A 14,160-nucleotide genomic window follows, 5' to 3' on the forward strand; every position below is an offset into this window, starting at 1 on the left:
ATGCGGGAACCGGAGAAAGAGCTTTGAAGGTTGCGAGCTGGGAAAGCATGGAATTAGGTTTGCACTTGCTGTTATGGCCAAAGGAAAACAACGACGAACCAGGGCCAGCCTGAAGCAATGGTTAGGACATCTCTCCCCACGAAGATGATCCAGGGTATCTAGAAAACCGTGTGGAATGTAGCTTTAAGGTCTAAAGTTGCCTCTGTTCGAGCTCCTCACCTTGACTGCCCCGGTAGACTCACAACCGCTGGGCTTGCCAATTCTTCTTGGAGAGAGGAGGGATTTGTTTTTCCTCAAAGCATTTTTAAGTATATTATCTTAGTTAATACGATTTACTTACAACTCTTTTTTTTATTTAAATTTTAGTTAACATGCAGTGTAGGTTTCAGGAGTAGAATTCAGTGATTCATCACAACAATAATTCTTTAATAGTCTCTTTTAATATCTTGTATATTCTTTACAATATGTCTTTTCACTGCATTTGTTTTATGCTATTTTATCCTTTTGAGTAGCCTTTCCAATTTATTTGCTTTGTCAAAATGACACTAGCAGGCTTTCTAATTATAAGAGTAATTTCTATTTTTGTGTGTGTGAGGGAAGGATGTTTGTATATTCTTAGAAAAAAATATGGGCAAACCTAATAATTGTTGTTACCAGGATACATGCCTGCTTTGTATTCACTTTATGGTTCTTTTGGAGTATTTACCTTTCTCTGAGCCAAATATCATATATTATTAATAAAAAATGAAGATTCCAGGGGGAACCGGGTGGCTCAGTCGGTTATGTTGGACTCTTGATTTCGGCTCAGGTCATGATCTCACGGTTCTGAGTTCCAGCCCCTCATCTAGCTCAATGCTGACAGTGTGGAGCCTGCTCAGGATTCTCCCTCTCTCTCTGCTCCTCCCCTGCTTGTGCTCTCTCTGTCTCTCTCAAAAATAAACATTAAAAAAATATATATTTTAACTATATATATAATTGTTATTAAAATAAGTACCATCAAAAACATAAAGAAAAAAGTAAAATAGTTCAAAAGAGATAAACCCTGCTCTTATTTTTTGTGTGTATCGTTATATATAATGTCATATGTATTTCTATATTATGCTACATATGCTATATTCATGTTACATATCGTATATTTATATACTTATATTATAGATTATATGTAGTATATTTGTATATTTCTATTATAAATATATATAATCTGGATAACATATATATGATATACTGCAATGAGATTTTACAAACTCTTTTTTCTAATTACAGATATATTGTGGATATTTTCCACATAAAAAGTAGACATCTACATTATTATTTTTTTGAGAGAGAAAGAGAGAGAGTGCACATGGGGGAGAGGGGCAGAGGGAAAGAGAGAGAGAGAGAATCCCAAGCAGGCTTTGCACCGAGCATGTCTCAATCCCCCGACCCTGGGATCACAACCTGAGCTAAAATCAAGACTTGGACCAACCGAACCACCCAGCCACTCTACGTTATTTTTTTTAATACTTGCCCAAACTGAGTTGAGCCAGGGGAAGTAGCTGCACTGGGTCCCTCTGCATCCCAGAGTTTGCCGGGACCAAGGATGGGCCTTCCCCCTAAGATCCAGATGTGAGCCAGCATGAAGACAGCGTCAACAAGGAGTCATCTAGATCCCGCCTGAGAGAGCCAACTGCATGGGTGAGGAGACCTCATTTGAGAGCTCTTGGAGGTGGCTCACCAGGGCCCAGAAGGGGAATGCAAGGGACCCCCCCGGAACAGAAGGGTTTTCAGCCTGGTTGTGGGAACTCAGGAGAAAGGTCTCCGTGATGGGAAACTCCAGAGATGTACAAAAACTCCCCATGAGGGAGGGAGGGGGTGCATGGGAGAGACAGAGGCGTGTACATACACACAAGTGTGCAAGAGAGAGCTCTAAGCACCTGCCAGCCCAGAGAGCCTGACATTAGCACTCACTGTGGCATCAGCTCCGATAGGAGCTGTCTTATCGCCTTGGCGCCTCCGGCCCTGGCGTGCCACCAGCAGCTCAGGGAGGAGGTGCGGGTAGAAGAGGCAGCCCTTGTTCCCCCTTTCCCGGGGCAGACTTCCAGCTGAAGAGGCCCAGGGTGGGTAGGAGAGAGGATTCTGGTACTGGCTAAACTAAGTTGGGCTTTTCCATCAATATTCCAGACTATATCTTCAGTTACCCAATGAAGACTGTGCCTTCAAACGACCCTAGGACTGAATGTCACCGAAGAGAGAGCAGAAGGTTCTGGGTCTGCTGGATTTTTAGCCGGAGAGGGGAATAATCCCCACCATGAGTAAATGGTAAAGGAATGGCGAGAGGGGAACAAAAATGAAATTGCGTTCGATTACCGTCAGAGTTGTGCGTGTTCAAAACATTTTGGACAAAGACCCTCAGCCCGCGAGGAGGGTGCACAATACGAGGGCTCTCGGAAGCCCCCCTTCTCTGTAGGGCCTGTGGTGCCCCCAGTGCTCTGTACGTGACCAACCACCTGAGCAGCTCGGTGGGGCTACAGGCCTCAAGTCCTCACAGTAAACGAAGAAGCTGGGGGGGACAGCATGTGACCTCGCCGGTGTCACTTGAGCAGCAAGAAGTGACAGGACAGCCGAGGCAGGTCTATATTTGGGCTCTCACTCACGGCAGGCGTTGCTATTTGCAGTGGGAGTCAGCTCATGTTACCCGGCTTGCAGAGTCCCCGCTGTAAAACAGGGCCTTCGGGCACGCAGAGGTCACCCGGAGGGAAATGCCATCCCCACCGAAGGCAGAGCAGTTTTCTAGCCCTTCCCCGGAGTCCTCAGAGGTAAAAAAAAGAAGAACTACGGACCCTTAAATCAGCAGGCAAGTTTTTGGATAATCGTTATTTTTCTCAAGTGAAAGGTATTATTAGAAACTCAGTAACTTAATGCCACAACGTGAATGCAATCAATGTCTTTCCTTCAGGGGAAAGAGGTATCATCTTCAATTGCAGGTGTGTAAATGACAGTAAACAGTGTGAATATTTCCTGTGCCTTCCTGTGGCGTAGACTCGCCTTTACCGAATGTGGTGTTGGTACAGGGTGTGAAAGCCACTCGTGCAGATAGAGGCTGGCGATGCTTGCAGTGTGTCCTTAGGGTATTTTTAGTGCAGGGGCCCGTTTGTAGGACACTTTGGAACCCTAAATAGTGTTATCATCTGGCTGTGGTAGCGGGAGGATAAATACATTTAATTTTAATCTGCATGCGCCTCCCAACAAATCATAATTTCGTGTTTTGTTTCAAATAGGGGGAAAAAACGGTATTGTAATCGTTTTTCACCCACTATTGCAAACCCCCTCCTCCCACAGAAAGTTTTCAGGTTTGGACTATGTCTGTAAAAGCTGATTTGAATTATTTTGCATAACCGTCCGGCCAACACTTAAAAGCAAGTTTCTGAAATTATAGGCAAAATTATGTTTGTGCCCTTCTGGGCTCCCTTTGGGGAAAAGAATTCACAGCTTTCCGTAGATTCCCGGAGGCGCTCAGGTCCCATAGAAGGTTAAAAACCATTTTTGTGGGGGACTTTTCTAATTAATGCACAGGGACACACCCCCTATCTAAGATTTAAGCCAAAGTCTTTTTGTTGTTGTTTTGACCGCAGCTCTATGGCAGAGAGTAGATGTCTAGCTACCGTATTCTTTATAGGCTGCGACTTCCTGCTTTCTCTAAGCTTCCATTTCATCATTTATAAAATGACAATTTAGTGTTACCGTTCCTTTCTCCCCAAATTCTAAAGGTTTTGTTAAGAAACTGGAAGAGTCCGGACGCTGAGGAGGAAAGCAAGTGTCAGCTCTGGGGGTGTGTTGCAAACTCCTGCTCTGGTGCAGAGTGCCCAGACCAGTGTGTGTGTGTGTGTGTGTGTGTGTGTGTGTGTGTGTGTGTGTGTGTCTAAGGGGGAAATGCTGGCATGGAAGAATTCGTCCCCATTAAGATTTATTCTCAATGTTTTCCAGTCTTCTTACTTGTGTAAAAGTCCAATTTGGTGTTTCAATCTCCAGCTTCCGGTTGACAGAAGTTGTCAGCATGATTTATTGGTAATACAGAATTCTGGTTTTCTCCCTTTAGGTAGCACACAGAAACGTGTTGTTTTTAGCCAGCTGATCTGGGGTCTGTAGGTGAGATGGTTTAGTGGAAAACTGGGTCTGATCCAACTCTTTATCTGCCTGGCTACATATCCAGCATCCAGCCCCGGGGCTGGACACAGATCACCCCTTGTTAAGTGAAATTGGCCACGGCAAGTCCTTTATGTTTGCAGAAAGTCGATTTTGCTGTCCTAAAATCAGGGAATTGAATTAGATCCTCTCCAAGGAACCCTCCATCCCTAGAGTCCTACACCTCTCCCTAGGCCCCTTGGAGGCTCTCGCTGTGAGGACAGGCAGCCTCACAGCCAAGGTCTGTGCCTGGGTATGAGGCTGTCCTGCGTTCATGCCATCTCCTAGCTTTTCAAGGGACAGAATGATCCTACTGTGGCTGCAGGTGGCTCCACCAGATGGCTGACCCTGGTCCTCACCCTTTGTGAGTGACCAGGTGCAGGACTCCTAACCTTGCCCAGGTGAGAGAGGCCGAGGTCCAGATAATGATAATAGCAGCCACCACCACAATAATGACAACAGGTGACCTGTACTGGGGACTTACTTGGAGCCGTGTGCTATGGTAAGCATTTTACATACCTTATGTTATTTCCTCTAAATGCTAACTTTATGACATAGGAACTGGTAATAAACCCATCTCATGGGCTCATGAACGTAAGGCCCAGAGAGGTGATTTTCCCAAGGCTGCACCGCTAGGACGTAGCAGGGACAGAACTTTCTGAATCCAGAAGGCAGTGAACTTAGAGAAGGGAGAAGGGTGGGTGTGGGGAGTGTTATCAGGAGATTGAATTGGTAGAACCAGAATCAGCATTAATTGGGCATTAATCACATTGGGTGATGGGGCGCCTGGGTGGTTCAGTTGCTTGAGCGTCCGACTCCAGTTCAGGTCGTGATCTCACTGTTGGTGAGTTCGAGCCCCACGTTCTGCTCACTGATGTCAGGCACAGAGCCCGCTTCGGATCCCCTGTCTCCCTCCTTCTGCCCCTTCCCCGCTTGTGCTCTCTCTCTCAAAAATAAAATGAAATAAAACATTAAAAAAAAAATCACACCGGGTGATGTCAGGGATGAGCTCCTGGTCTCTGGTTTGGGTGCTAAAGGGAGTAGGCGTCGTGCTGTGCTTTATGGATGTTATGCACGCGGCGGCCCTCGTGAGGGTGTGACAGGCAGTGGCCACGGTGCAGGTGCAGTTGGGTGGGGAAGGGCGGGTGGCCGTCAGGAGGAAGGGCAGCCCGCCAGGGCCTCAGATGAGACTTGCATGGGAGAAGCCCGGGCGCGGTCAGAAGCAACCGTGGTGTCCACTGCGGAAGGCGAGGCTGTTTGGGGACGTGGAGCTAGGGCATGGGGGGGGGGGGGGTGCCCGGTGCCCAGGGGAGTTGAGACTTGGCAGTAATGGAGCCCTCAGAACGCAGGACATGCCGACTTACCACTTCTGCCAGAGTGGCGGGCAGGCAGCTGTGCTCACGCTGGGCTGCCATGCTCCCGAGATGCTGGTGGGACACACGGCCAGCAGACGGTAGAGACGAGGTGGCTTTGAGAAGATCCCTGCCTACGAGGTGGCACTCAGCTGTGACAGCGGGGCACCACGGCAGGAGTATTTTATTTAATCCACACAACAAGTACCCTCCACTTACAGATGAAGAAGCTGGCTCAGAGACACTGACAGATGAGGTCAAGGTTGCATCCTGAGACCGGCATTGACCCCAAAGCCCATGACCTTTGTGGCCCGAGCCGTTACCGCCTTCAAGCGCTTCCCCTGCCGGGAACTTTGCTGGGCGTTTACTCATTCAGTGTCTGCTTTAGCCAGGCTGCGTGTCAGACACCCCCCAGGCCCCAGCTCCCTGTAGCAGCGGCACGCGCTTTCCATACTCCCCCCGCTTCGCTGAGATGCAACTAACAGGTGACCTTGTACGACTGTGAGACGAACGCTGCGGTGACACGATGCGCGCATACGCTGGGAGATGGTGACCACGACCAGGTCGCTTGCCTTCAGTAAGGTCCTTCACCTCCCGTAATCACCCGTCTCTGGTGCGCGGTGGGAACATGAAGCATGCGGTGCGGTGTCGTCGACCACGGTCACCACGCGGCAAATCAGATACCACAACTCACTTGTCTTACACCCGGAAGTTTGTTTGGCTGGCATCTCCCCGTTTCCCCCACTCACCAGCCCCTGGCAACCACCGTTCCAAGCTCTGTTTCTGTGAACTCAGCTTTTCTAGATTCCGCACGTAAGTGAGATCATACGCTTGCTCTCTGCTATATTTCTCTGCCGACTCATCTCCTTTAGCTTAATGGCCTCAATGTCCATCCATGTTGTTGGAAATGGCAGCATTTCCTTCTTTTTATGGCTGAATAATATTCCATTGTGTATCTTCTTTATCCATTCATTTGTTGGTCGACATTTTGGTTGTTTCTATGTCCTGCCTATTGGGAATAGCGCTGCAGTGAACATAGGAGTAGAGATACCTCTTTGATATCCTGATTTCACTTCCTAAGAAGTGGGGTTGCTAGAGCATATGGTAGTTCTATTTTTAATTTTTTGAAGCCCTTCCGTACTATTTTCCATAATGGCGGTACCAGTTTATATTCCCACCAACAGTGAACAAGATCCCGCCATTTTTTCTGATTGTTTTTCTGATCTCGCCATTCTGACAGGTGTGAGGTGCTTCTCATTGTGGTTCTGATTTGGGTTTTTCTGATATGAGTGATGTTGAGCATCTTTTCATGCACCTGTTGGCCATCTTCATGTCTTCTTTAGAAAAACAGGGCGCCTGGCTGGCTTAGTTGGTTAAGCGTCCGATTTCAGCTCAGGTCACGATCTCAAGGTTCATGGGTTCGAGCCCATGTGAGGCTCTGTGCTGACAGCTTGGAGCCTGGAGCCTGCTTCGGATTCTGTGTCTCCCTCTTTCTCTCTGGCCCTTCCCTGCTCACACTCTGTCTCTCTCTCAAAAATAAATAAACATTCAAAAAAAAAAGTTAAAAAAAAGGAATGTCTAGAAAAATGTTTACTCATGCCGTCTGTCCATTTTTCATCAGATTATTGTGGATTTTTGCTTTTGACTTGTATGAGTTCCTTACATATTTTGGATACCAACTATCGTGTAGACAGCTTGCACGTATTTCCTCCTATCGCATAGGCTGCCTTTTCATTTTGTTGATCGTTTCTTTTGCTGTGTGGATGTTATTTTCAGTTTGATGTTGTCCCACTTGCTTATTTTTGCTCCTGTTGCTTGTGCTTCTGCTGTCACATCCAAAAAGTTGCTGCCAAGACAAATGTCGAGGACCTTTGTCCCTTCTTTTCCTTTTCTTCTTTTTCTTATTTCTATTTTTTTTGGTCCCTTATTTTTTTCTAGGAATTTTACAGTTTCATGTCTTACATGTAAGTCTTTAATCTATTTTGAGTTAATTTTGGTGGGTGGCATAAAATTGCAGTCCGATTTTATTTCTTTGCGTGTGATTGTCCAGTTTTCCCAGCCCTGTTTACTGAAGATGCTGTCCTTCCCCACAACGGGATAGTTCGGATTCTGTAGGCAGCCAGACGTGCGGGAGAGCGAAGGCAGTATTCAGAGCCCCCGAGGACACAGGCCCTGGCTGTTTTGTTGACCTGTAGAGGATGTGGGGTCACAGGACGGATCGGGACTGGGAAGAAGGCAAAGTGGTGCTTCCATAGCTGGATGGCCCCATTGGCCTTGGGAACCATTCCCAAGGCCAGGGAGACGTGAGCCAAAGTAGGGGCAACGCACATGCTACTCAGGAGTGTCTCGCACACGTGGGTGAGGGTGTGGAGGGAAGGCTTCTTGGTCCACCTCAATGCTAGTTTTGCTAGGTTGCAGACTCATGGTAGGGAGATGTGTCCGACTTCACTTGGAGCCACACCCTTCTCTCTGTCCCTAAAAGAAGCCACGTTGTGAGGACATGCCAGGACTGCCCCCGCCAGTGTGATGGTGGGCAGGTTCTTACAAGTGACCCAAAAGAACATCCGGGCTCTGGGGTCTTCATAAGTCATGGATGCTAAGGAGGCAAAGCCCCGGCCCCAGAGCCTCTTGCTTTGTGATGCTGCCTCTGGGCGCAACCTTCATTCATCCCCTCCCCCAACCCAGGGGGTGGACCAGGTCCCCACGGACTTGTGGGTCGTTCAGGACATAGTGGCACTAGTGTCCTGTGTGGTCATGGTTGGTGCTCAGCCTCAGCAGACGTTACTGAAGTGATGCTTACCGTTGTCTTCGGTGTAAGAGTTTTGGATCATCAGAGAATGGGACTGAAGCTTTCGTGACCCTTCAGTGTGATGTGCCCAGCGTTAGAGCCTCTGGAGTAAAGTTTCCTTAGGTGGATCCCAACCCCAGAAACTAGTCGCCTGCATGGTATGAGGTTAGGATAGCAGTGCCTTTGTCCCTAATGGCTGCCCAAAGTCTGCCTCTCCGTGTGGTGTTGAGGGCCAGTGGAAAAACAGCATCCTGTGTGAACTTCAGAGGGAGAGAGGGAAGAGGCTGGATTCCCAGGGGCTCCCCAGGGCCGAGCCTGTGTAGTTCACGCCACACAGAAGGCCAGCAGTTGTTGTGTTTAGTCTTGCCATCAGCAAAAGCCGAGGTGAGCCCGCTGGGGGATGGGTGAGGGGCTTGCAAGGAGGGTTATGGCTAGGATTCAGTTGGAAGAGTGATGTTTGTTACAGAGCCCAGATGAAGAGAGGTGGTTGGGGGCTTCCCCAGGTTAAAGGTAGAGCAGGTCTCCATTATTGGGATCCAGAAACTACTATTAGCCTTCTTTTTATTATTATTATTATTAAGTTTATTTTAGAGAGAGGGAGGGGCAGAGGGAGAGAGGGAGAGAGAGACTCCCAAGCAGGTTCCATGCTTAGCATGGAGACCGACATGGGGCTCTATCCCATGACAGTGAGATCATGACCTGGGCCAACATCAAGAGTTGGACACTTAACTCACTGGCCACCCAGGTGCCCCCCCCCACCTTTTAGTAATTTCCACGCATAGTGTGGCTTGAACTTACAACCTTGAGATCAAGAGTCACATGCTCTACTGACTGAGCCAGCCAGACACCCCTACTGTTAGCCTTCCTAACGCAAGGCCAGATGCGGGACAGGGTCAGTCCTCTGCGTCCCTCATCACCACCCTTGGCCTTTCCCTGTGCTCACAGAACAGAGCTGGGAGGACATGAGGCACACAGCACGAGGAGTCTGGTGGCCGTGTCCACGAGTAAGGAGGGAGGACTGGGCCACGAGGGACAAAGTGGCCTCTCTGACCAGAACACGGGCCGAGTTCTTTTCCCTGGGGGAATGGGAGAAGAGCTCAGTGATCCTTGGTCTCTGCAGACAGAGGCTGAGGAACAGGGAAGAAACTGAAAGCCTAGAGCAGGATTGTGCAGCGAGGGGATTGGGACCAGAGTCATCACAGGCGTTAAAGGTCAGAGCACAGAGGGGCGCCTGGGTGATTCAGTTGGTTAAGTGTCCAGCTTTGGCTCAGGTCATGATCTCAAGGTTCCTGAGTTCGAGCCCCACATCAGAGTCTATGGCGTCAGTGCAGAGCCGGCTTCGGATCCTCTGCCTGCCCCACCCCCCTCAAAAATAAATAAATAAGTAACAATTAAAAAGGATAAAGGCCAGAGCATGGAGAGGCAAAGGAAAGTGGGTTCTCCGGTTGTGTTCCAGGCCACTGGGCCTTCAGGCATCTCCTGGCGTGGCCTGTGAGGCGATGGCAGGCATGTGGCTTGGGAGATAGGTCGCATGTCCCACCACACATCAGGGTGGAGAAAGCGAGAGGCTCTGAGCTCCACGGGGCGGTGTCAAGTCTGGGGAGGCCAGCGGTGCTCAGGAAGGCTGCGGCCCCTGCAAACCTCTGCCTCTGCCTGGAGCAGATTTTAGGGCCAGAGATGAGGATTTGGAGCCACTGGCAGAGAGGGGGCCGTGGAGCCGCGACAGTGGACAAGATCACCTGGGGCAGGTGGAGGGGGAAACAGGAGCTGGGCTGGAAGTCTGGGGAATGCCGGCGAGAGGAGCGGCCGAGGGTGGGTCTGGGAAAGAGGTCAGCCGTCCCACAAGGAGGTGGCAGGCTGAGCTGGGTCAAAAGGATGGAATGTCACAGAACAGCCAAGAAAGCACGGGCCAGTGTCCATGGATTTCACAATCAGGCCATCAGAAAATGCTCTGTTATTAAAAAGGCAATCAAAAACAGAGAAGGAAAGAAAAACGAATGGCATTTGAAAACAAATTATTTTTGAGAGAGAGAGAAAGAGAGAGAGTGCATGAGCACGTGTACAAGTAGAGAGAGGGTCTCAAGCAGGCTCCATGCCCAGTGCAGAGCCCAACGACGGGCTCAATCCCACGACCCTGGGATCCTGACCTGAGCCGGAATCCAGAGTTGGACCCTTAACCGACTGAGCTACCCAGGCGCCCCCAGCATTTTTTACCACTTGGAATGGTTATTAAAAGGACGGTCTGGGGGCACCAGCGCGGCTCGGTCAGTTGAGATCTGACTTCGGCTCTGGTGGTGATCTCATGGTTCGTGAGTTTGAGCCCCGTGTCGGACTTCTCACTGTCAGTGCAGAGCCCACTTCAGATCCTGTCCCCTTCTCTCTCTGCCCCTCCCTGCTCATGCTCTCTCACTCAAAAATAAATAAAACATCTTAAAAATAAAAAGTGGGGTCTGTCAGCAGAGGTCACAAAGTCCCTCACTGCCGAAAGACGAGCACTGCTTATAGGGGAGGCCGCTGAACCTGACTCCTGGGCGCAGCTGCGGAACAAGGACTTAGACAAACAGCTGGCAGCTGGCTCTGATCCCACGGGTGGACATGGCAGGGGCTGTTTGGATCATAACAAACGTTACGACTGGGGGGCAGGGGGAGGGAAGTGCTGAACTGTATCTTTAAATTTGTGTTTGATTTTGTTATTTTCCTCAAAGACTGATGGCATGCGTGCCATGTTGGAATGTTTAGTAATAGTAGTTTGTTAAAAAGGCATTAGGTTTACCACAATTCTTTTTTGTTTTTTAAGAGAGAGAAAAAGAGAGAGGGCACAAGTGAGCGAGGGGCAGAGAGGGAGAGGGAGAGGGAGAGAGAGAGAAGCAGGGCTTGTGCTCACCCAAGGCTGGGCTCAAACTCTCTCTCTCTGTGTCTCCCTACAGACACAGACTCCGAAGCAGGCTCCAGGCTCTGAGCAGTCAGCACAGACTGACTGGGGGTCGAACTCATGAACCGTGAGATCATGACCTGAGCTGAAGTTGGTGGCTTAACCGACTGAGCCACCCAGTCGCACCCCCCCCACACACAATTTATTTTTAATGGAGGCATTAGGAACTGGATTGTGGTGATAGTTGTACAACCTGAAGAATTTACTAAAAATCACTGAATCGTGTACTTAAAGCAGGTAAATTTTATGGTATATAAATTATATTTAAATTAAGTTATTTTCAAAATAGATTAGAGAGTAAGATAAGTAGCTCACAGAATTCCTGGTTTTATGTAGGAATATGTTGTTGATAAAGTGCATGTGCGGGTTAATTCCAATAGTAGAACAGTCTGGTGGATAGAAATTTAGGCAGGTATTTGGACATCAACTGCACCCGTTGTGATTTGTGCCGTTAAATGAAACAAACAAACAGCTTCTCTAAACTAAAAAAAAGATTAGTTTTTTTTTAGTGGATTAGTGGTATTAGTGGTATTCAAACTTTTTTTGTTCGCAAACTCCCTTAGAACGTTTACATTATCTAAAAATTTTCATCAAAAATTTAAATAACCTTGGATTAGGTAAGTTTCTCTGATATGATGCCAGAAATACAAGCTAAAAGGAAAAAAAAATAGATACATTGGACTGCATCCAAATTAAAAACTCCTGTGCTTCAAAGGACACCTTTAAGAAAATGAAAAGATCGGGGTGCCTGGGTGGTTCAGTCGGTTGAGCGTCCGACTTCAGCTCAGGTCAGGATCTTGCAGTTTGTGAGTTCGAGCCCCACGTCGGGCTCTGTGCTGACAGTTCAGAGCCTGAAGCCTGTTTCAGATTCCGTGTCTCCCTCTCTCTGTCCCTTCCCTGCTCATGCTCTGTCTCTCTCTGTCTCTTAAAAATGAATACACGTTAAAAAAAAATTAAAAAAAAAAAAGAAAATGAAAAGATCATCTACAGAATGGGAGAAAATATTTGCAAATCATACATCTGGTACAGGACTTGTATCTAGAACATGTAAAGAACTCTTACAATTCAACAATAGACAACTCAATTTAAAAATGGGTGTATTAGGTTCTCCAGGGAAACCGAATCCAGTAGGGAGGTGCGTGTAAGTGTGTAAAGAATGCGAGAGAGACATTTATTTTAAGGAACTGGCTCATGCCGTCATGGAGGCTGGCAGACGCAAAATCTGCAGGGAGGGTTGGCAGTCTGGAGACCCAGGGAAAAGCCAGTGCTGCAGTTCAAGTCTGAAGGCCATCTGCTGGTGGAAGTCCTTCGTGTGTGAGAAGGAGCCACCTTTGTTCTGTCAAGCTCTACAGCTGATTGGATAAGGCGCACTCACGGTATGGAGGGCAATCTGATTTACTCAGAGTCCACCAACTTAAATGTCAATCTCATCCCAAAAACACCCTCACAGAAACATCCGAAATACTATTTGACTAAATATTTGGACACCATGGCCCCACCATGTTGACACATAAAATTAACTATCACAATGCACAAAGGATTTGAATAAACATTTCTTCGAAGATAATCTACAAATGCCGTACGTGCATGACAAGATGCTCTACATCATGTGCCATATGGGAAGCGCCCATCAAAACAACAATGAGCGATCGCTTCACACCTGCTAGGATGGATCCAATCAAAAAGATGGGCAGTGGCAAGTGTTGACTAGGACACGGAGAAATTGGAACTCTCCTACACAACTGGTGGGAACGCAAAATGGTGCAGCCACTTTGGAAAGGAGTTTGGCGGTTCCTCCAAAGTAAACATATTGGGGCACCTGGGTGTTTCGGTTGGTTAAGTGTCTGACTTCGACTCAGGTCATGATCTCACAGTTCGTGAGTTCGAGCCCTGTGTGGGGCTCTGTGCTGACATGTCGGAGCCTGGAGCCTGCTTCATACTCTGTGTTTCCCTCTCTCTCAGCCTCTCCCCGCCCCCATCAAAAATAAATAAACATAAAAAAATTTCTTTAAAGGTTAAACATAATTACCACATGACCCAGCGATTCGACTCCTCAGATACACCCAAGAGAAATGAAGACATATGTCCATACGGAAACTTGTACATGAATGTTCACAGCAGCATTATTCATAACAGTCAAAAAGTGAAACCACCCCGGTACCCATCAACCGATGAGTAGATAAATAAAATATGTTATAGTCCTGCAATGGGATATTACTCAGCTGTAAAAGGACACGTTGTACAACATGGATGAATCTTTGAAGTGTTATATTCAGTGACAAAAAGCTAAACACCAAAGACAACGCATTGTGTGATTCCGTTTACATGAAATGTGCAGAATGGACAAATAGAGACAAAGTAGATAGTGTTTATCAGGGGCTGGGGGAGAGGGAAATGAGAGACTGCCAAGGAGTATGTGGTTTTTTGGGGGGTCATGAACATGTTCTGGAATTGGATAGCAGGGATGAACACGTATCTCTAAGTTGCCTGAAAATATTAAATTGGTAACGTAAAAAGTTTAAACTTATGGTGTATAAATTATATCTTAATAAAGCCGTTAATTGGGGCATCTGAGTGGCTTAGTCGGTTGAGGGTCCAACTCTTGATTTCAGCTTGGGTTGTGATCTCAAGGTTATGAGATACAGCCCTGTGTTGGGCTCTGCGTTGGGCGTGGCGCCTCCTTAAGATTCTCTCTCCCTCACTCTGCCTCTCCCCCCGCACTCACACACCCACTCTTTGAGTCTACAGCATCTGTATGTAAGGGCTTTCCAAGGGGTACATGGACAGTGATAGTTTGAAGAGCATTAGGTTCCAGATGCTTAACATAATAATCTAATCTTTCCCAGAGCTGCTCCCCTTTGAAATGGGCCAGCAGTTGAGACTTCATGCAGGTTCTGTGTTCACAGTATCCCTTCCTCTCTTTGTTG

General features: G+C 47.8%; 1 protein-coding gene across 3 annotated transcripts in view; it reads left to right on the forward strand.

Moving 5' to 3' along the window:
• The window catches only part of FSD2 (fibronectin type III and SPRY domain containing 2), an 83,487-nt gene that overhangs the window by 947 nt on the left and 68,380 nt on the right, over window positions 1-14,160 (forward strand). The window contains exons 3-4 of one of the 3 annotated variants that reach the window (XM_027068184.2): window positions 1,324-1,674; window positions 2,161-2,833. The gene's annotated coding sequence lies outside the window, so the exon portion shown is untranslated. Of the gene's footprint in view, window positions 1-1,323; window positions 1,675-2,160; window positions 2,834-3,543; window positions 4,664-14,160 lie in introns of those variants that run through there. The other 2 variants (XM_027068185.2, XM_027068186.2) reach the window with 2 other exon arrangements.

The sequence above is a fragment of the Acinonyx jubatus genome, chromosome B3 (genome assembly GCF_027475565.1).
Source record: "Acinonyx jubatus isolate Ajub_Pintada_27869175 chromosome B3, VMU_Ajub_asm_v1.0, whole genome shotgun sequence".
NCBI classification, from domain to species: domain Eukaryota; kingdom Metazoa; phylum Chordata; class Mammalia; order Carnivora; family Felidae; genus Acinonyx; species Acinonyx jubatus.